A 22,664-nucleotide genomic window follows, 5' to 3' on the forward strand; every position below is an offset into this window, starting at 1 on the left:
TTGATAATTTAGATATCCTGGCCCATTGCAATGGCCCCCCTACCCATAAAATAATTTACATATTGCTGTCGAACTTGACGGGCACTTTGGGGGGCCAAGCCAGTACGGACAGTATCCAGGCCCGTAAGATTGTCACTGATAAGTCCGGCCTCAGGCCCAAACTGGCACAATATAATTTGTGGAATGTTTGTGCAAAAAGTTGTGCAGGATGCAGCACGATAAAATGATAAAATTAAGTTTGTATTCTGCCAAGTTAATGGATGTTTGAAACAGGCGGAACCGGCTGGCCAGAATCCCAAACGCAATCTCAACCACTGAGCTCTGGCCAGCCGGAAATTAAAAACCCTCCTCTCCGGGGTGAGGGTTCTTTGGGGGAATGGCCTCATGAGGTGCTTGCTCAGAGCGAAGGCTTCATCTGCTATGAAGACAAAGGGGAGTCCTTCCACGTTATCCACATCAGGTGGCAATTCCAGGCCACCACTCTGGAGACGCTGGCAGAACTCCGACTGGGCAAATACTCCTCCATCCAACATCCGGCCATTCTTCCCCATGTCCACATAGAGAAATTCAAAGTGTGCCGACACCACCGCCATTAAAACAATACTATGGAACCCCTTATAATTAAAATAGTATGACCCCGAATGGGGTGGTGGCACGATGTGGACATGTTTCCCATCTATAGCCCCTCCACAATTGGGAAAGTCCCAAGGGGTGGCAAAATGGGATGCCACAGTCTGCCATTCCTGTGGCGTTGAAGGAAACTGGGGAATAAAACAAGAAAACAAAACTCAGTAATTTATAAAAGAACATTGCAACAACATTATACACTTAAAACATTATTGCCCAGCATCAGTATAACATTAAATAATTGAAATCTTCTTGAATAAATAATATGGAAAGGCACACTTATCAGATTGCTCACCCCCTCTGATGGCACATTGTTACATTTTAGGGGGTGGTGAAATTAGAAATTAATTAAAAGTTTAAGGACACGAGGGTTTTATTGACTAAAGGCTACAAGACTGTGCAGTTGTCGCACTCTGCAAGTGCAGTTGCTCCACAGCTTAGTAAATGAGGTAAGGTAAAAAGGCTTTCATGTTGCAAGGAGTACCCAATCACATGCAAGGGCAATTCATCCAAACACTTTGTGGCTTGCACATGATTGGATGATGGAAATCAGCAGAGCTTCTGCTCATTTACTAAAGTACTGGAGCAAATGCACTTGCAGAGTGCAAATGCATTTTGCAAAGTGCAACATATATTTGCTTTGTAAAAATCAACACCACAGAACATTATAGCAAATTATTAGGGGTAAAGTTAATTACATGCACACTATTTGGATTGAGTTTAGGTGGGGGGAGGGGTTTGGAAATCAAGTTAATTACATGCATACTATTTGGATTGAGTTTAAGGGGGGGGGGGGGTTGGAAATCTAGTTTAGGACACGCACACTATTTGGATTGAGTTTGGGGGGGGGTGGAAATCTAGTTTATGACATGCACACTATTTGGATGGAGTTTAGGGGAAACAAAATACAATGCAGCTGACTAAATACATTCAAACTGAGTAGACTAGGTGGATATGTGCCCAGCATTGTATGCTGGGGAGGTTAGTGAAGGCAAATATACATGCATGACAAAAAAGAACAGGAAAAAATTCCAGCATGCGTGAGGAGAAAAAGGGGACATTCACACTATATTGCAATGATGGTAAGTAGTGTTTGAGTTAAGAAATACATTACATTATCAAAGATTAAAGAAAAGAACATGTGATGCTAATAAAAGAAAAAATTCTTACCTTAATATAGTCCTTCTGCAGGACCTAGATGATGGCAGAACAGGTCTCTGGGATAATGATCCCCAGAGCCTGGGGGGAGATGCCTGTCGAGAACTTGAGGTCCTGCAGGCTTCTCCCTGTTGCCAAGTACCGCAACGTGGCAACTAGCCTCTGCTCCGGAGTGATAGCTTGCCTCATGCAGGTATCCTGCCTGCTGATATAGGGGGTCAGCAAAGCCAACAAACGGTCAAAAACGGAGTCCGTCATCCGGAGAAAGTTCCTGAAATCCTCAGGATTATTCTCACGGATCTCACGGAGCAATGGCATGTGACAGACTCCTCCTCGCCCTGTTCATGGACTGGTCTTGGGCTGAAGAATGAACTACAGCACCAAGCACATACAATGCACGAGCTCGACGACGAGTACGTACAGGTAACATGGCTTCAAAACGGTCGGCTGGTCAGAACGCACTTAACAGAACGCACTGAAGAACAGCAAGGCCTGTGAAGAGCGACCTGAAAATCAGGAACGAGCGGACAATAAAACAAAGATTTCTCAATGCCAACTGACCAAACGCACTGAAAAGCAGATACAAACCTCACAAGCACAGACTGAACAACAGTTAAAACGAACTGAAAAATACGAGTCTCACAAGCGCGAATCGTCTCTCACCAAACTTCTACTAACACGAGATAAACACGAGATTAACAGAAGGAGCCCAAAGGGTGTCGTACGGGCTATTGAACTTCCGTTTTATAGTCTCGTCGGACTTGGTGTACGTCACCGTGTACTAGGCTGTCGAACTTTTGTGTGATCGTGTGTAGGCAAGTCCGTTCGTTAGAAAGTCTGCCGCAAGTCCGCCGCAAGTCCGCCAAAAGTCCGCCGAAAGTCTGTCGGACGGCTATCGGACTTTTGTAGATGAAAAGTCCGACCGTGTGTACGCGGCATTAGAATTTCCTAACAGAGCATACAATTTGAAGGCTCGCATAACGAAACCGAGCCGATTCAGCCAGGGTCCTAGTAAAACCTTACGCCGTTTATTCCCCTCCCTCTCCCCCTTCCATTCCTTCCATTTTTCTCATTTCCCACTCTTCCTCTCCTTTTTTCTGATTATTTTTTCCTTTCCATACTTTCTTATAACCAGTTATAGGCTATAAGATGGAGATGGAGAACAAGTTTACTTTAATTGAAGGGATTATTACACATAAACTGAGATGAACAAAACAATATTCCATTCATAACGTGCATCTAAATCATTATATTCCTGTGACCTTGTTCCCTTCTCCCGCCTCTCCAAAATGTTGTTGCTGCTATTATGGCTTTTTCTTTTTATGCAGCTGTGATACGTATGTATTAAACTGTCTTTGTCCATGTTGGGCGTTAATAAAAAACTATATTTGAAAAATTTAAATATAGTGCAAAAGTGACACAACTAGATAATTTTAACATAGAAAATTGGACTGTGCTGCTGTGCTATCAGAGACTCTTTACCTAGATCGGAGTTGTGGTGTGTCAGACTGACACACCGCAACAACGATCGCCGCAATGCGCACCCCGGGGGCGCGCAGCAGCTTAATATCCTGATCACATCATATGACGTCCGGTCAGGATATTGAAACCACTTTGCCACCGTCATTTTGCTATATGGCGGGCGGCAAGTGGTTAAACTAACATCCACTGATGTGCGCTCAATGTTGCCGGCAATTCGTAATCTGCAATGTATGCAGCTAAAACAGGCTTTTGTTCGAGAAGACTTATAGTAGATGCTGTTCCAACGAGTGGCTACATCTTGCTATAGTTGTTTCAGTGAAATTCCAAACTGTATCTGCAAAGATTATAATCTGGAATAAGCAAGCGGAGAATATTTAAAGCGGAGGTTTGCTGAAAAAAAATATTAAAAGTCAGCAGCTACAAATACTGCAGCTGCTGACTTTTAATATATGGACACTTACCTGTCCAGGGAGCCCACGGTGTTGGCAGCCGAAGCCGATCCGTCCTTCGGCTCTCGGCTGCTGCCGCCGCCATCCTCGGTAAGGGAATAAGGAAGTGAAGCTGTGCGGCTTCACTTCCTGGTTCCCTACTGCGCATGCGCGAGTCGCGCTGCGCGTCCTCTCAGGTCCCTGCTGTATTCTGTGTCTCACAGAATACAGCGGGGGAGGACGGGGGAGGACGGGGTAGGCGGCGGAAGTGGCGTAGGTCACCGCAATCACTGCAGTGATCTTTGCCAGGAAGTGGGAGCAAATATCTGTATTAGACAGGTATCTGTTCCCCCCCTGAAAGGTGCCAAATGTGACACCGGAGGGGGGGAGGAAGTGGAAGTTCCATTTTTGGGTGGAAATCCACTTTAAAGTGACCCTCAATTTTCTTTCCTTTTGATACTATATCTGTTATGGTGTGCTGACTCAGCAATCCCTCCTTCACAGCCAACTGTAGCGTATGTGCCACGGTATGCTTTTACGTTCACTGTCCGCAATAGACTTTGCCATGTTCCACGCATTATCTCGGACAATCAGATGCACTTTAGACTTATCAATGTGCCAAGAGTCGAGCATGGTTTTTAAAGCATCAGATATTGCTGCCGTAGTGTGTGATCCAACAAACTCACATGCGTTAAGTTTTGCAATTGAAATTTGGCATCTACAGTATCCACTGCACTGTCAGGCTAAGCATGCTTGTTGGACTGACATCTGAACTCCAAATGTCGGTAGTAAAACTGAGAGCTGGGATGTTGGTAGTCATGAGCTCGTGCACATGTTTTGCAATACTGTGAAACAATTCAGGTAGACAGGCATCTGCAAAGTAGCATCTGCTTGGTAGTGTAGTAATGCAATTCAATATGTTGCATGAGCCTATGGAATCCAATGTCCTCTACAACAGAGAATGGCTGGCTGTCTAACACAATAAATTCCATAATTTTGTCTATAATGCCACATGCTTTGGTACTGTCACTTGTAAACTTTTTTGCCTTTTCGAAGACTGTGGCCACAGGTGGTGTTGAACTTGATGTGCTTGGGGTACTTTTTGGAAGCTGTGTTTTCTTGTATTCTGCATGCTGAACTGGATGACATGTTTTCGGGTGGTGTATCAAACCTGTTGTCGAAAAATGCCTTGGCCCTGTACCTCCTCTTGAAATTTCAGCTGAGCAAACACTGCAGATTACAAATTTGGTGTCTTAATTAAAAATGTAAAATACGGGGGGTGTGGCTAGCCAGCGCAGAAGATGGACAAATAATCTTACAGCTCCACAGCGAAGGAGAACAATGGAATGACTCCCGGCAGGAGCGACAGATCGATTACACAATCGCTCCTCAGCAGTACCGAGTGCCAGCCAACAATGTCCCGCAAAGGGATGGGTGAACACGGCCCTAAGAAGCTCACCACGCTCATGTTCCCTCAGCAAGATAAGGTCAGTGAGCTCCAAGATGGCGGCGGAGGCCTAGCAGAGCCGCGGGAGGCTTACACAGACACCATCCACACTGAAATGGGCACAGCAGCGCTGCCCCTATCCCCTGTACAGGACCCAGGCTCTGACTCCATTACATCCAGCCCAGCCAAAGCCCGGATGCGGATGGATGCACCGCATCCATGGCCGCCTCACGCCATGATAGAGGCCCAGGTCTTCAACCCACTACAATCAAATCAGGTCCTACATAATTCCATGGCATCCTTTTCCACCACTGGACAACCAGTCATAGACACTACCTTAAAGTACTTGCTCATGTTCCTGCAAACGTCTCTGTTGACTGACCTGTCATCCCTATTCCACAAGATCTCCACAGACATGCATTCTATGGGACACATAATCTCTACCATTGAACAGAGTATGACAGAATGCACAGCCACAGTAAATAACATTGTAGACGCAGTTGATGAGGTGAAAGAGGAGCAAGAATGGGTCCGGGCCAAGCTGGCTGACTTAGAAGACCGCTCCAGACGTAATAACGTTAAACTGCGGGGGGTCCCTGAATCTATACCCCCGGTAGACCTACCAAAATACGCCAAAGACCTCATACACACTATTTTGCCTGTTACGGCTCCCAGGGACATCATCATAGACGGGATCCACAGAATAGCAAAACCCTCACACTTAGCAGCATCTGTGCCAAGACACGTGCTTATGAGGGTAGGTCCAAAGTTCCTCTGCCCTGACTGTACGAAGGAGTCCAGATCTTCCCTGACCTCTCCAAATACCCGCTACAACTCAGGAGACAGCTGAACCCCATTACTAAAGGCCTTTACAACCATAAAATCCTCTACAAGTGGAGATATCCTGCGACTTTACTTATCACAAAAAATGGCACCACCCATGTTGTCAGCGACCTAATGAAAGGCATGCGCCTCCTACATGAATGGGGTATCATTCTGGAATCCCCCAAAGAAGGAGTTCCACCCCTGCCACAACAGAAACCTCAACAAAGGCCCAGCAACCAGGGATTCAGAACCCACCAATCCCAGATGATCACCTGAACCTGTTGGGCCACAACCATAACAATATTTCTCCCTCGCTACCTCAAGCAAATTTCTCAGTTTATTCCTAGTTACGAACTGTTTTCCCCCTCCAGCGGCATAGCTGCATCTAGCTTCCTGTTACACACGCCGCCACAATCTTTTCATTGAAGGAACATCGTATGACAGAAGAGTTGCTACAGTTTTTTTTGTTCTCACTCTTGATATTTTACTCTTTCTGACTTGTTGCTTTTCCCCCAGCCTTTTCTCGCAGTTCTAGCTCTAGGACAACAACATCACAGCACCTATCCTCCAGTGGATACACAGCTTCAAGAGGAAGCCACCTACTCATCAAACGCTGAATTACAACTAACTGTAAGTGTTATTCCCCCACTTGCACCACCTCTACTCCTGGCCACTAGCCATGCTGTTTACCATCCTATCCCTAAATGCCAAGGGCCTAAACCACCAGGCTAAACGTCACTCCCTGTGGCACACAGCTGCAAAGCTCGACAGCGATATCCTATGTATCCAAGAGACTCACCTACTTTCCACGTCAACAGCTCTATGCTCCAACAGCAAATATCCTCAAATATACCATGCCACCTACACCTCCAAGAAAAGAGGAGTCCTCATAGCAATAAAAAATGGACTTGACTTCCACTTGCTCCAAAAAATCTCAGATCCCAATGGCCTCTACTTAATTCTAATATTTACCCTCAACAAGGTCAATTATACCCTACTGAATGTTTACGCCCCCAACACCCGACAGATCAGCTTCCTCAGAAAAGCTTTAAACATAGCACAAGCTGTGCGTCAGGGTCATTTGTTAATATGCAGTGATTTCAATATAGTGGCAGACATCCACATGGACACTACTTCAGCAGCGAAAAGAAGAGAATCCCCCCTGAAACAACTCCTTGCATCATATGATGTCTTTGATGTGTGGAGGTGTCATCACGGGTCTGAAAAGGACTACACGTAGTTCTCCCCCCGCCACAAATCGTACTCAAAAATAGATATGTTCCTCTCAGACAAGTGGGTGTTACAAAATATTGGTGCATCTGTAATCCACACCATGACATGGTCAGACCACGCTCCGATCACTATTTCCATTAATGACACTGCACCCCAGCGGAATACTTTCCTCTGGCGTGCAAAAAATTACATACTGCAACACCCCATCTACTCCCAAGGAATTAAAAAACACCTGCAAGAATACTTCTATTTAAATAAAGGATCAGTGGGGGACCCCGTCATGGTGTGGAACGCACACAAAGGTACAATAATGAAAGGTACATTTCTTAATTCATACAAACTAATCCATCGCAAAATTAAAGCCAACTCCTACTCCACATCCAACAAGGCCAGTAAGAGACTAGCGCAACACCTCAAGGGGCAAAGAATCAAATCCAGAATACCCCACCTATTCCATCCCCACTCCAATGACTAACCCCCAGGACATAACGAACGCCTTTAGTGAGTACTATAGCAACCTTTACAACATCAGACTTGATCCCAATACATACCAACCGTCAATCGACGACATCAATGAATTTCTGCACCAAATTAAACTCACGGACACTCAACTGTCCTTCTTGAACAAGCCATTCTCTGAGCAAGAAATCCTTAACACAATATCCACATTGCCCTTGGGTAAAGCTCCAGGACCAGATGGTCAATCGGGAGAGTATTACAAACAATTCTCAAGCCACTTACTTCCCCATATCACGAAATTTTTCAAGATTGCTGCCTCCTCTTCAAAGTTCTTATAATTACAATTCCGAAACCAGGGAAATATCCAACCTCCCCTCAAAACTTTCGTCCTATCTCCCTACTTAACCTCAACCTGAAAATATATGCCAAAACGATTGCCAGACGCCTGATGACAGTTATGCCAGATCTCATCCATAAAGACCAGTCGGGGTTTATTAGGGGTAGACAAGCGCCAGATGCCACAAGATGGATGATTAACTTGATACACCATATTGAGTCCAGCAGAACACCTTCTCTGCTTCTCTCTCTAGATGCAGAGAAGGCATTCGAGAGAGTGCATTAAACATACATACAGGAAGTACTGACCAAGTTCGGATTCAAAGATCTCATCTACAAAGCTATAATGGCACTATATACTACCCCATCAGCACAGGTCTATTCCGCAGATATGCTATACCAACCATTCAACATAACGAGCGGCACTCGACAAGGATGCCCTTTGTCCTCACTGATTTTCAATCTGCTGATGGAGCCATTGGTGGAACATGTACGCTCGAACCCCCTAATAACAGGTCTAACAATAGTCAAAACCTCACACAAAATTAGTCTCTTCGCAGACGACATCATATTGATACTCACTAACCCAACTTCCTCCCTGAATGAAGCCCAAAAGACGCTAGATTGGTTTGGACGAATATCATACTACAAATTGAACATAACTAAATCACATATTCTAGAAATTAAACTAGACGCCACGACCAGAAACCTACTAGAGGTCCAATTGCCCTTCGCCTGGTCAGATAATAGCACCTCATATCTGGGAGTACATCTCACAAAATCAGTCAAACACTTCTTCACAGCCAACTTCAAACCTCTCCTTGCCAAATTGAAGGTAGAAACCCAAGCCTTAACCAAACACAACCTTTAATGGTCTGGCAGACTCACAGCATTTAAAATGCTCCATCTGCCACAAGTTTTCTACATCAGGGGTCTCAAACTGGTGGCCCTCCTGCTGTTGTGAAACTACAAGTCCCATCATGCCTCTGTCTGTGGGAGTCAAGTTTGTAACTGTCAGCCTTACAATGCCTCATGGGACTTGTAGTTTGGCAACAGCTGGAGGGGCGCCAGTTTGAGACCCCTGCTCTACATGTTCAGAACTCTCCCCATCCCCATACCCAAACACTATTTTAAATCTCTACAAACACTGTTTAACAAATGCATATGGAATGGGGCCATACCTAGGAACGCACACTCGTCACTTAGAAACCATAGATCAGCAGGCGGCTCAGGAAAGATCGACTTCGAAGACTATCACACAGCGTCGGTGCTGGATCAACTCACTGAGTGGTTCAAGTCAAGCCCTGGTAAACTCTGGACTTCAATCGAAAACTTGACTTTACCACGTCCAAATCTAAAATGGTGGGTAATGAGCACACCCTGGGGTCCAAAAATATCATCGGCAATACCTCCCACCATGATAGCATCGGCCACGGCATGGAAACGACGAATCCATAACAGCAACGACATATCTAACACCCCACCTATTAAAATTCCGATTGAATCTCTTCATCATCTCTCATCTGACCTATCTATGACCCAGTGGTCCAAACAGGGTATCCACACTATCCAAGATGTTCTCCAAAATGACAGACCAAAACCCTTCCCCCTCCTTCAACACGAATTTAACCTACCCCACACAGACCTCTTTACTTACATACGCGTCACGCACTGCCTTAAAAGAATCCAATTTCCTATCTACACAGTACACTCCGAAGCGTGGGACTATCTAACTTCCTCTTCCCCCAAAACGAAAGGGATATCTCTATTCTATAATATCCTACACCAAAAGCTTCATTTTACTAAAAAAGCCCCCCACACCCACTGGGAACATGATCTGGGACAGACCTACACAGAACACCAATGGAAACGGGCACTACAATTGATATACAATGCCACAAAATGCTCCGTGCTATGGGAAACCACCCAAAAATTGTCTCTTAGATGGTATCTGACCCCCTCAAAGCTTGCTAAATTGTATTCCACCACACAAGACAAATGCTGGAGATGCAATTCAGCTAAAGGAGATATATTCCACATCTTCTGGAGATGCCCACGCATCCAAAATTATTGGAATACAGTTTTTCAAATACTGTCAGACATATCACACCAATACACTCCTCCAACGCCTGACCTGGCGATATTATACCTGAACATTGACTCTGTACCACAGCTCTATAGACATAAAAAAGAGTGTAGTTTACCTTATATAATGTTGTTGTTTGTGTGGGCTGTAGGATATATTAGGCTTGTAGGGCTTATTGGATATTGAAAACCTGACTGCAATTGTGCAAGAAAGGCGAGGACTCAATACCGAGAGAAAGCGTAAATGCAGCGCCATCCATCCTGGCCTGCATGGAATAAATGAATTCATTTTCAGTCATCAGTCTATTATATACCTGAAATTAGGCAGATGGGTGGTCACACACAGGTGCAAATGCTCCCCTCTCCCCCCATGGACATGACACACGGGCCGCTAGGAGAGGCGGCCCACGTGTGGCTCCCTTGGTGTCACGGAAGACCTGAAGGCCCCGACCACTGTCGTCATCTCCGTCGTAATGCGCGTGACGTCACAAACCGTCCGGAGATGAACAAGGGTCGCGGCCGGCAAGGCAGAGCCCATCTCGGCGACCGAGGGCAGATGCCCCGCCACCGACCTGAGCAAAAAAGGGGGGCATGCAGAAACTCTACATAACCCCCCTTTGCCGGGAAGCCGCAAGGGGCCAGACTCAACCCCCAGGGGGGGCAAGCCCAGCCAAACCCCCCAGGATTCACAACGGTCCACACAAAAGTAGCCTGATGGCATTGATCGTGCCACCAGGGTATTGGAGTAGTTGGATTCAAAAGGTCATAAAATACCAATTTTTTAAAAGGAAAATTGTTGCTCTTAGTTTTGCACAAGAGCTGTGTGCTGATTCCATGATCCCACCCTCTTGTATATATAGTCCAATTACGTTATACAACAAATATCATGTAGGATATTTGAGCATCATGCAAATCGGGAGTCTGAAAAGGGCCCCCTGATGCATGGAAAGGGTAAAGATTGGATCTTAATCTGGTCCCCTAATTATACCAAATACAAGCGCAAGCTCATGTCTTATCTCTATTGTGTCATAATGGGGAGGGGTGTTTAACCACCCAAAAGAAAATACAATGGAAAAAAAGACACATATGGAAGAGACAAAGAGAGCTGCACACCCCGAAAATATATATTATGTTTTGGAAGGATTTTCCACAGTGGGGCTTTAAAACAGCAATATGCAAAAATCGAAAAAAGTGGTCTATTAAATATAAAAAAATATTTTATTGGAAAACAAAATCCACTGACATGGCTTAATTAATCTGATCCAATAGCACAATTCATATTCCACAGTACAATAAAAAACACAAGTACACATCATTACATTTATCAACTTTCCACAATAAAAAACACATGGTACACATCATTACATTCCATCATGTTGTAAAATATACGAGTCTGACGCGTTTCGATCTAGATACGGTCTCTTCAGCGGGACAAATAGATCTAAAAAATATATATATTGCATATGTTCAGAATTGAAAAAATATATCATCCTTCATCACATTAAATGAACTATGATGGCATGTTTTTACCGTTTAAGAATGGAATAGATGTTGTGTCGTCAAAGATGGGAAGAACCGGAGGGCCTGAGGGCCGCCACCCCCCCCACGGAAGAGGAGCCGACCCCAAGGGGCTTGCAATGAGCCACACTATACGCGCCCCCCATGGGGCGAAGGAGCACGCACCTGCAATGAACATCCATGATAGCCATCGTCAATTAGAGGAAAGTAAAAATAATATTATTATAAGTATTCCAAAATGTATATATTGGGACTGGCAAAGGATAAGTTATCTTTATATAAATATATCACAGTAATGCGTCCTATGAAAATGACTAACCAATTCTAATAAATAATGTAATAAAGTATTATGGTGGTATATAAAAGAAAAAAGTGTTGTCGTCACATGACTTCATCAGGGGATCTCCTGATTGTAAGAGTCCAGTTTAAATCTTTGGAATAAAACCTTTATACTTATAACATACTAAACTATTGGAGCTTTCTCTGGAAACTGCTTTTTGGAACTGCTTGTGCACGATTTCCTTCTTTTGGACATTTTATAGATGACTTAATTAAGAGACTATTATCACCCTGAATCTTATGCCCTGGGATTGATTTACCAATGTATGGACTGATCACTTTTTACACTTGCACTGTTTTTTAATTATCCAATTAGATTTACACTATGTTTATTTATTTTATTTAGTGAAAAGTTTATTTTTTATTTTTCTGCTGGAGCGCAGGATCACTTTAGGATTATAATTTATTAAGAGTGGATTGTGATACACTGGAAGATTCTGCTGCAGACAGCTGTCTTCGATTTATTTCATTGCACCTTAATGCACTACATGCACTTTATGATTCAACCATCTATTTAATAATTTTATTTGAAGGTGTATAGCTTATAAGAGTTCACTTAAAACACATCTCAGTAGCGCAAAGGTTCTCTACATGTATATTTGCAATTTTTAATATTATTGTTTAATTTCCTCTAATTGACAATGGCTATCATGGATGTGCATTGCAGGTGCGTGCTCCTTCGCCCCATAGTGTGGCTCTTTGCAAGCCCCTTGGGGTCGGCTCCTCTTCCGTGGGGGGGGTGTTGGCGACCCTCAGGCCCTCCGGTTCTTCTAACGGTTCCTCCCATCTTGGACGGCACAACATCTATTCCACCTTTAAACGGTAAAAACATGCCATCATAGTTCATTTAATGTGATGAAGGGTGATATATTTTTTCAATTCTGAACATAAGCAATATATATATATTTTTTAAATCTATTTGTCCCCCTGAAGAGACCGTATCTAGGTCGAAACGCGTCGGGGCTCGTATATTTTACAACATGATGGAATGTAATGATGTGTACCATGTGTTTTTTATTGTGGAATGTTGATAAATGTAATGATGTGTACTTGTGTTTTTTATTGTACTGTGGAATATGAATTGTGCTATTGGATCAGATTAATTAAGCCAATGTTTAGGATTTTGTTTTCCAATAAAATATTTTTCTGTATTTAATAGACCACTTTTTTCGATTTTTGCATATTGCTGTTTTAAAGCCCCACTAGGGAAAATCCTTCCAAAACATAAGAAATGAGAAAATGGGAGCCGTGGGTGCTGTGGTCTGGAGCTGTGAACTTCCTTTAACGCTTACAATCCTGGTAACTTTCCTTGACGTAGTAACAAGTTGGTTTTAACACTTTCTGAACTATGTCCATTATATGTTAGACAATATGCACATGAGTTATCCCTGCCCCGGGTAACAAAAGAGTTCCCATTGGGGTTCCAGGGGGAGTGACACTCGAGTTATGGTTAACATATATACTCCAGTTACAAATATGACAGTCCCAATTTTTCTGTTATCTTGACAACCAAGTATTTTTCTAAATGTACTTACATGAGCGACTTTGTGTAAATCGCTGTACAATGTTCACATTGTCTTTTTTGATTCTATTGTAAAACAATAAAAACTATTGAAATAAAAAAATGTAAAATACTTGCCACACTGTAGACATGGTCCACCTTTGCCGGTAGCGCAGAAGAATAGGATAGACTGAGCTATAGTGGGAGTGAAATCTAAGGGGGAAAAAAGGACTAAAAATACATTTTAAAATGTAACCCCAGGCAACTATAAATAAATAAAAACCTAATCAATCAACAGTGTTGCTCTCTTACCCATGCAAGTTAGTTATGTCTGCACGGCACTGCATCTTGAACCAAAGAATAAAAAAAAAATAGCGCTGGTAAAGTGCCTGAAAAACGCCTCCCATGCCTCCCCAGTGTGAAAGCCCGAGTGTTTTCACACTGGGGTTCACACTGCGCTTGCAGGACATTAGAAAAAGTTCTGCAAGCAGCATCTTTGGGGTAGTTTAGGAGCGCTGTAAACAGCGCTCCTAAACCGCCCCTGCCCACTGAAATGAATGGGAAGCGTTTTACGAAGCACCTGGAAAGCGTTCCGGAAGCACCGCAACACGGACACTTTCTTTGGCTGCTAGCGGGGGTTAAAAGTGCCCCGCTATCGGCCGAAAAGCACCACTTAAACAGCGGTAAAGCGCCACTTAAACGAGCGGCGCTTTACCGCTGACGCCCACACCGCACCAGTGTGAAAGTAGCCTAATTGATTGAATGCTATTCAGAAAGAGATATTCAGTAGTATGTTACTAGTACTACCACTACTATACTAACAACAGGGTAGTGCCTTCTGTGTGCAGCATCCCTCCTCAGCCCCCCTAATACTTACCTGAGAATGTCTGCATGGACACAGGGAGCTGTGACTCAACTCGGGGTGCCCCCCCGCACTCAGCAGGAGGTTGGGGCCAGGAGAGCCAGTGAGGGACCCGAGAGGAGGAGGATCCAGGCCACTGTGTGCAAAACCAACTGCACAGAGAAGGTATGTATAACATGTATAACATGTTTACAAAAAAAAAAAAAGAGACTTTACAATCACTTAAAGGAGAAAGCAATTATGATTACAATAATAAAGATTACACGGTCAGTTTTAAAACAGGCTGCATTTAATTTAAAGTGGAACTAAATTGAAAAAAGTCATGCCAACAGTGTTTTTTTTTTTTCGCTAGAAGAGACTTTATATGACTCTATGTGCCTGCGGTGCATGTCAGTGCCCACTCCCGGCATTTATAGGATAATGAGAATGTACCCAGCTGATGGGGCGATGTAACTGCAGCGCAAATACTAAGGTATTGCATCATCAGTGCCTGACTGGCAAAAGAAAGCAGGTTTCAGTCCAGAAAAAGTAGGGGAAAATAGCTGTTAGTGCCTGAAGTTGGCAAACCCTGATGTAAATTTAACAAAATATGCAAGTCTACTGTACATACCTGCATACCGTGGCAAAAGCTGTCAATGCCTTTCCTACTTACAGTTCTGCTTTAAAAAGCTAACAAACAGTAAATCGTTTTCAGGGAAAATTTCCAGGGGAATTTTTCAGTTAAAATACACTAAATGTATACTTCTATTCTTTATGAAAACCAAAGTGCATTTTACAATGCAACAAGGTCATGAAGATCTGAAATTGAAAAAGAGTCGACCAGTTTTTTAAAGCGGAGTTCCACCCAAAAATGGAACTTCCGCTTTCAGTGACGGTGACACCCTGACATGTCACATTTGGCATGTCTTTTTTTTGGGGGGAGGCATATACCCTCTTTTTAGAGGCATCCAGCTCCCACTTCCTCCCGGGGCTCCACAGAACTAAGTTCACCTCTCCCACCTCCCTCCCTGCAATCTTCTGGGACACGTCACAGGTCCCAGAAGATTGCCCGGTCATTAACATCGTGCAGCATGGCTCACGCATGTGCAGTGCGTGCCCGGCTGTGAAGCCACAGCCAGGTGCCCACAGTAAAAATGCTGGCGCCGCGGAGAGGAGGGAGAGAGGAGCGGGGCTTCCTGTGCCCACATTGCTTGACCGTAGAACAGGTGAGTGTCCGATTATTAGAAGTCAGCAGCTACACTTTTTGTAGCTGCTGACTTTTAGTTTTTTTTTTTCTCGCAGGAACTCCGCTTTAAAAAGTGCAAGAAAGGCCACAAGATAAAAAAATAAAAGACTCACTGGACAATCTTGAAAAATGTGTGTGTGGGCAAGATAAAACAGCACCATTCTGGGGTTAGCCAAAGACATGACTGTTAAAAAACTGAGATTGCAATATGCACTTGATTGGCTAGTGCAGCCTTTTTCAACCAGGGTGCCTTCAGATTTCCTTCGGGGTGCCTCGGCAAATTGCCTAAAAATTGGCCAAAATTGTATACAAGCCAGCTTGTAGATGAAGCTTGCCTTTTAGTTACACAAAGCCACAGGTTTTCATTGTGCATCATTACAATCTTCCAGCGACTGGTGTCCTAACAACCAATTACATCATTGGTTGATAATGGAGATGTTGGGCGCCTGCACAGCATTCTGGTTCACCCCTCCCCAGCCCCTCTCTTTCAGTACTGGGGTCATATTAGCTGAGTGAGGGAGAGAAACTGAGAGAAGAGAGAAACTGTTAGGTACCTGGTAGTAGAGCCTGACTTGTAGGAGAAGACCTCTCATACAACGCTGGTTCAGGAGCCACTGGAGTGGGGACAGTGGTCTCCTGAGCACAGTGGGGTAGGAGTGCCTGTTGAGCTGAGTCTCTGATGCTGAAGTGATGAGAGATCCCACAGGGATGGCTGGACTGCAGATCAGGTGAGACTGGAGGCAGCAAACTGGAACACTTGGAGATGCAGAGGTCTCTGGAGCTGAGGCTGGAGGTGCAACAACAAGGACTAAACAGGAACAAGCAGGGTCAGACAGTCCGGGTCAGCAAGGATATGAGACAGGCAAAAACAGCAGGCAGAGGCAGAGTCGGTAGGCAGGCAGAGATCGGCAACGGTATCAGGCAGGTAGTAGAAGAATAGTCGGACAGGCCGGGTCGGATTGGAGCAGGACAGATGGTCAGACAAGCCGGGTCAGATAGGTAGCAAGCAATCAGGTTCAAATACAAGAATTACGAAGCTGAGACGAAGCAGCAATGTGCCAGAGGCACAGGGGGACTTTTATGTGCACTTTGGCGCCAAGCCGGCGCTATCGCGAACGTGCGCACGCCTGTACGCGCGCACGTGCACACGCGCGCGCGCACAAGCGCCGCGTACCCGCGCGCGCCCTAGCGCCGCGCTGACGCCCGGGAACAACAGGGATTTGCTGAACAGCGCGTAACGGAGGGCGCCGGCGCATAGGCGTATGCCGACGCCCCGGTTCGGTGCCAATGGTACCCTGACATTGCCCCCCCCAAGGGGCAACCTCCGGGTGCCCAAAAGCCTTTTCTTTTCCGGATGGTTAGAAAAATAGGCTCGCACTAAACGCCTAGCATGCACATTACTATCTGGTTCCCAAGAATTACTTTCTGGGCCGTAGCCCCTCCACTTAATTAGGAACTGGATCTGCCCTTGTCTTTTCCTGCAATCAAGGATAGCCTCGACCTCAAATTCCTCGTTGCCATCAATCACAATAGGTTCAGGAGGTCTAGTTCCTCTACTGGGGAAGGGATCAGGTACAGCAGGTTTGAGCAATGACACATGAAATACGGGGTGTATTTTAAGAGAGTCAGGCAAAGTTAGTTCATACGAAACTTCATTGATCTTTCTTTTAACCGGAAATGGTCCCATAAATCTAGGTGCCAACTTCTTAGAAGGACATGCTAGTTTGATATTACTTGTAGATAGCCATACCTGATCGCCAAGCTGAAGCTTCAATTCCCCTCTTCTCTTCCGGTCAAAGATCCTCTTGCTGTCCGCCTGAGCCTTGGATACTGCTTCCTGCAACATCTGGTTGTTATGATTGATGAAGTCTACCGTACTCTGTACTGCGGGGACTGAGGACTCTGGAAGGAAATCGGGTAAAAAGGTTAGATGGAAACCATAATTAGCGAAAAAGGGGGATTGACCGGTGGCTGAATGTTTGGCATTGTTGTAGGCAAATTCTGCCAAAGGCAGCAAGGATACCCAATCATCTTGTGAGAAAGAAGTAAAACATCTGATATACTGCTCAAGAGTCTGATTGGTCCTCTCCGTCTGACCATTGGTCTGAGGGTGATAGGCCGAAGACAAGGCCAGTTTAATTTTTAAAGACTCACACAGGGCTCTCCAGAAACGTGAGGTAAATTGTACCCCTCTGTCAGAGGTTATGTTTACAGGGATTCCGTGAAGTCTAATGATTTCCTTAATGAAGATGTGAGCCGTTTCAATAGCTGACGGAGTTCCTTTTAATGGAAGAAAATGGGCCATCTTGGTAAAACGGTCTACTACCACGAAGATAGCAGAACACCCCTCAGAACATGGAAGCTCTACAACAAAGTCCATGGATATCATCTTCCAGGGCCTATCGGGTACTGGTAAAGGTTTTAACAGGCCCCAAGCTCGACTCCTGGAAGTCTTATTCTGGGTACAGATAGGGCAAGATTTGACATACTTCTCACAAAAGTCCTTTAAATTGGGCCACCAGAAGGTACGCTGTACCAATTCCAGGGTTTTACGAACCCCAAAGTGACCTGCCAGTGGGTGATCGTGAAGGAGTGCCAAGACCTTGACCCGAACCTCCTCAGGAACAAAAATTTGGCTACCTTTCCAGAACAGTCCGTCCTTGCTACTTAAGGTAAACCCTGTGGGTCTGGCTGATTCAGAAGATGCTTCCTTAATCTGAGAGAGAAGATCAGTTTGTATGAGCAAAAAATTGTTTGCAGGTAAAATGGTGTCCGGAGCAGATAAGTCCCTTGGGTTGTCATGCATTCGTGATAATGCGTCTGGTTTGACATTTCTTGAACCTGGCCGATACGTAATGTGGAAGGAAAAGCGTGAGAAAAACAGCGCCCAACGGGCTTGACGGGGTTTTAGTCTTTTAGCAGATCGTAAATATTCTAAGTTCTTGTGATCAGTATAAATTAGCACTGGATGCACAGCCCCCTCCAACAGGTACCTCCACTCCTCTAATGCAGTCTTGATGGCAAGAAGCTCCCGATCACCGACATCATAGTTTCTCTCCGCAGAGGAGAGTTTTCGGGAGACGAACCCTACGGGGTGCATAACATCCTTACTGCCCTTTCGTTGTGAGAGTATCGCACCGACCGCTATCTCCGAAGCGTCCACTTCTAAAATGAATGGCAAGGATGGTTCAGGGTGACTGAGAATAGGTGCTGAGGTAAAAAGTCTCTTGAGGTTCTCAAAAGCCTCTTGGGCTAGATGATTCCAGGAAAAACGGGTATTCTGTTTGGTCAGTTGTGTGATTGGTGTGATTATTGCAGAGAAACCCTTGATAAACTTCCTGTAAAAGTTTGCGAACCCGATGAATCGCTGAACCCCTTTCTTGTCCAGGGGTACCGGCCAGTCCAGAACGGCAGAAACCTTCTGTGGGTCCATCTTGATGCCAATTGAGGAGATAATCAAGCCCAAGAATTGGATGCTCTGTTGTTCAAACTCGCATTTCTCCGCCTTTGCATAAAGTCTGTGTAAGCGGAGACGACCCAACACTTGGCAAACATGTTTCCGATGGAGCTCTAGGGATTCTGAAAAGATCAAAATATCGTCTAGATATGCGATCACAAACAGATCTAAAAAGTCTCTAAGCACATCATTAATTAGGTGTTGAAAGGTCGCAGGGGCATTGCAGAGTCCAAAAGGCATGACTAAATATTCATAATGCCCGAATCGGGTCCGAAAAGCTGTTTTCCACTCATGCCCAGCCTGAATGCGGATCAGATTATAGGCCCCTCTTAGATCAAGCTTAGAAAAAATGACGGCAGTCCTTAATTTCTGGAACAGTTCGGGTATCAAGGGTAGGGGATAACGATTTTTGACCGTGATTTTATTCAATTCTCGGTAGTCAATACACGGGCGGAGAGATTTGTCCTTCTTAGTAACAAAGAATATTCCCGCACCTGCTGGAGAAGTAGAATGGCGAATGAATCCTTTGGCCAAGTTTTCATCTATATATGTTTTCAACACTTCTTGTTCCTTCTCAGATAGGGGAAAGATGCGTCCAAAGGGAATTTCGGATCCTGGCAGCAATTCGATGGGGCAATCGTAGGGACGATGAGGTGGAAGAGAATCTGCCCCCTTTTTACTGAAGACATCAATGTAGTCATGATAGTGTTTGGGAATGACCTGACAATTTGTCTGGTCGGAGTCCAGGCAAAGCAGGGTAGCTTGGGGATCCGAATCTTTCGCCAAACAGTGTTCCTGGCAGTAGGATGACAGAAATTTTACTTCTCCTGATGCCCAGTGGATGTGTGGATTGTGGGCTTGTAGCCAGGGAATGCCCAGGATAATGGGAAACATAGGGGAGGTGATGGCGTCAAGGATCAGCAATTCCTTGTGTTGAGAAGAAGTTGTAGCGGATAATGGCAGGGTCTCTTGTGTCACTTGTCCGGATCTAATACGGGAGCCATCGGCAAGAAAGACAGAAAGTCCATGGGCTTTAGTCCGTAAAGGGATGTTGTGCTGATTGGCAAAGTTTAAGTCTATAAAGCAGCTGCATGCCCCGGAGTCAATAATTGCGTTGACTTGGAGTGTCCTTTCTTGAAGCTGTAACGAGAGAGGAATGGCAAGGTGGGTAGGATTTGTAGATAAAGCAGAGAGACTGGTAAGTATAGGAGATGAACACTTACTTATTCTGACTGGGCAATTATGGACATAATGCCCGGTTCCTCCACAGTAAAGACACAGATTTAACTGTCGACGTCGGGCACGTTCTTCGGGAGACAGGGCAGGTCGCATCAGACCTAACTGCATTGGTTCGGAGGTATCTGGTGTGGTATTGACTGAATTTGGACTGGGCACAGGTAAGTAGCGTGATGCAGGAATCGGGGCTCGTGGTGTCATCCAGGTCGGGCGGTTTGGTTGAACTGATCGTTCAGATCGGCGTTCTCGGAGGCGACGATCAATCTGAATGGTTAGGGTGATCAAGGCCTCCAAGGTATTTGGAATACCAACTCGAGCAAGTTCATCTTTTAAACTTTCAGACAGTCCAATGCGGAACTGATGACGCAGAGCCGCGTCATTCCAATGGGTGTCCGCGCTCCAACGTCTGAATTCAGTAACATAGTCCTCCGCAGGTCTGCGGCCTTGTTGGAGCGCAAGCAGAGCAGATTCGGCTGTGGCAGTCTGTTGAGGATCCTCATATAATTGTGCCATGGCTTCGAAGAAAGCGGATAAGGTTTGAGTTAGAGCAGAGTCCCCTTCAAGTAAACGATGTGCCCAGATCTGTGGTTCCCCTTGTAGGAGGGAAATTACAAATCCAACTTTAGTGGCTTCCAGCGAAAAGGTTCTGGGCTGTAAGGCAAAAAAGAGCTGGCAAGCATTGCGGAAACCCCGAAACTTAGCCCGGTCTCCGGAGAACCTTTCAGGAATGGGGACCCGTGGTTCAGGCGGGAGCATTACCACTGAAGGCCCTGGAACAGTCTGTGTTGGGGCAGCAGCTGAAGAGGAGGTTGAAGGGTTAGACCCTGCAAGATTCTGAACTTGTCCCTCCAGTCTGTTATAATTGTCCTGAAGGGCTTGCACTGCTTGGGTGAGAGCTGCCAGGTGTGTGCATATCTCCTTCAATGGAGAGGTATCTCCTGCAGGCTCAGACATGGCTGCTTCGTACTGTTAGGTACCTGGTAGTAGAGCCTGACTTGTAGGAGAAGACCTCTCATACAACGCTGGTTCAGGAGCCACTGGAGTGGGGACAGTGGTCTCCTGAGCACAGTGGGGTAGGAGTGCCTGTTGAGCTGAGTCTCTGATGCTGAAGTGATGAGAGATCCCACAGGGATGGCTGGACTGCAGATCAGGTGAGACTGGAGGCAGCAAACTGGAACACTTGGAGATGCAGAGGTCTCTGGAGCTGAGGCTGAAGGTGCAACAACAAGGACTAAACAGGAACAAGCAGGGTCAGACGGTCCGGGTCAGCAAGGATATGAGACAGGCAAAAACAGCAGGCAGAGGCAGAGTCGGTAGGCAGGCAGAGATCGGCAACGGTATCAGGCAGGTAGTAGAAGAATAGTCGGACAGGCCGGGTCGGATTGGAGCAGGACGGATGGTCAGACAAGCCGGGTCAGATAGGTAGCAAGCAATCAGGTTCAAATACAAGAATCACGAAGCTGAGACGAAGCAGCAATGTGCCAGAGGCACAGGGGGACTTTTATGTGCACTTTGGCGCCAAGCCGGCGCTATCGCGAACGCGCGCACGCCCGTACGCGCGCACATGCACACGCACGCGTGCACAAGCGCCGCGTACCCGCGCGCGCCCTAGCGCCGCGCCGACGCCCGGGAACAACAGGGATTTGCTGAACTACGCGTAACGGAGCGCGCCGCGCATAGGCGTACGCCGACGCCCCGGTTCGGTGCCAATGGTACCCTGACAGAAACTCTGGAATACTAGTCAGTACTAGTGTGCGAAGGTGTATTTGCTTTGGAATAATACATTATCTCTAACATTAGGTGTCCTGCGCATGTGTATATTACTGCGTTATGTAAAACTATTAGTTTAGTTTTTACAATTTAGAATGGGGTGCCTCTAGATCATGATCATGTGCATCATTTTAAAGGGTACTTTGACTGAAAAAAAAGGTTGAGGAACAATGGGCTAGTGTATTGATTACTGCAGAAAATTACATATTTGATGAGTTTGTAGGTATCACCCTGTCCAACATGGAACATAACATAAAAACACGCCTCCGAAAAATGGAAATGGAATATGTGAATGAACAGAAAGATGTTCATCTACTGATAAATGTTTAATCTACCATCAGATCTGTATCATGCTCAGAGTTTCCATGGGAGTCTATACTCTATAATGATAGAGCTTCCACTACTCTGTGAAGCCATAATTTCTGCAATAAAATAAACAGTATTACGTGGAATTCGAGGTTGAATCAAAATTATTCATTGTTTTAAATAATTTCTGGTCTCACATTATAATTCCCTAGTATGCAATTTCATCATTTTTATTTAAAGGGTATTTAAATCCAAGAACAGAAACTTCATACGTTGCAGTTTACCAGACCTTAGATATTGTGGCTGTGTCACTTTTTTCAGGCTTTCTTTATTTCATTATCATTCTAGTGTAGCACACCTGTAAATGTTG

The 22,664-nt window shown here is 45.2% G+C and overlaps 1 long non-coding RNA gene across 1 annotated transcript in view; it reads left to right on the forward strand.

Annotated features, from left to right (window-relative positions):
- LOC141130071 (uncharacterized) overlaps window positions 1–22,664 on the forward strand; it is a 61,630-nt gene that overhangs the window by 10,600 nt on the left and 28,366 nt on the right. The window lies entirely within an intron of this gene.

The sequence above is a fragment of the Aquarana catesbeiana genome, linkage group LG02, assembly GCF_042186555.1.
Source record: "Aquarana catesbeiana isolate 2022-GZ linkage group LG02, ASM4218655v1, whole genome shotgun sequence".
In the NCBI taxonomy this organism is placed as follows: Eukaryota; Metazoa; Chordata; class Amphibia; order Anura; family Ranidae; genus Aquarana; species Aquarana catesbeiana.